Here is a 1081-nt window from a genome sequence, read left to right as displayed (position 1 = left end):
AGGGGGGAGGGGGGAGGGGTTTGATCTCTGATGAAATGATAGAAAACAAAAAGGTTAGTAAAAAATCAATATACAGAACATAACATATGTGGACAAGAATTTTAAAAAATGTTTTTATTGTTTTCCCTTCTTTAATGGATAAAGCAGTATACAAAAAAACAACAACAGCAAAATACAGCAACAACATAATCACCATTAACAACAGCAACAACAACAACAACAACAACAACAACAACAACAACAACAACAACATCAACATCAACATCAACATCAACAACAACAACAGCAGCAGCAGCCTCAAAAGAACATCATCAACAACAAAAACTTAGGCATCCATTCCTTTTAAATGTATATTACGATGACATAGTAAGTACAAGGCATCACAAGCGAACATGTTACTTGGTCTATCTTTTTTTTCTGCTCAAATAATGTACCATACTCTTCCCTAATTGGCCCTGGTCAGAAAGGGTGAAAAAGCCCGCCTCTTAAATGGTATCCCATATGATGTTTGGGGCGTATAATACATGTATCTACGATCTTGACCGCCTATTCAAAAGGCATTTGATCTGTCCATTCCTTGAGCTTTTCATTTGTATTACGATGAATTACCATTGAATTCTTGAGAACATGCACAACACAATATCTCGTTATGAACTCACTAATTGTTATTTTTTTAAAAACCAACAACTAAATAAAACTGAGCTGATATTTATCGCAGTAGATCTATTTGTCATAGATAGACTATAACTATAATGAATATTTTACCTGGTCGATAGTAGCCGTCTGCTAACTGTTGAGCTGTAAGTTTAGGTGGCTTTTCCTCTGTATTGATTTTTGCGGCACGCATTTCATATTGTGTTTACGTTTAATCTAACTTGAAGCACGAAATAGAATGTCAATATCCATGAAGAAAAGGCGGCCCCTCCCACTTCCCACAGCGCGTTGATTGTTGAAGAACGATTAATTAGTGTTTTGATCTTTGCTGTTTGACATTTTACGGAGACGTCGCGAGTGATGTGTTGTGTTTGTGCTTGTGTGTGCATATATGTTCGTAATTGTGTGTGTGTGTGTGTGTGTGTGT

The sequence above is a fragment of the Aplysia californica genome, unplaced genomic scaffold (genome assembly GCF_000002075.1).
Source record: "Aplysia californica isolate F4 #8 unplaced genomic scaffold, AplCal3.0 scaffold00980, whole genome shotgun sequence".
NCBI classification, from domain to species: domain Eukaryota; kingdom Metazoa; phylum Mollusca; class Gastropoda; order Aplysiida; family Aplysiidae; genus Aplysia; species Aplysia californica.
Note: the sequence above shows the minus strand (reverse complement) of the source record.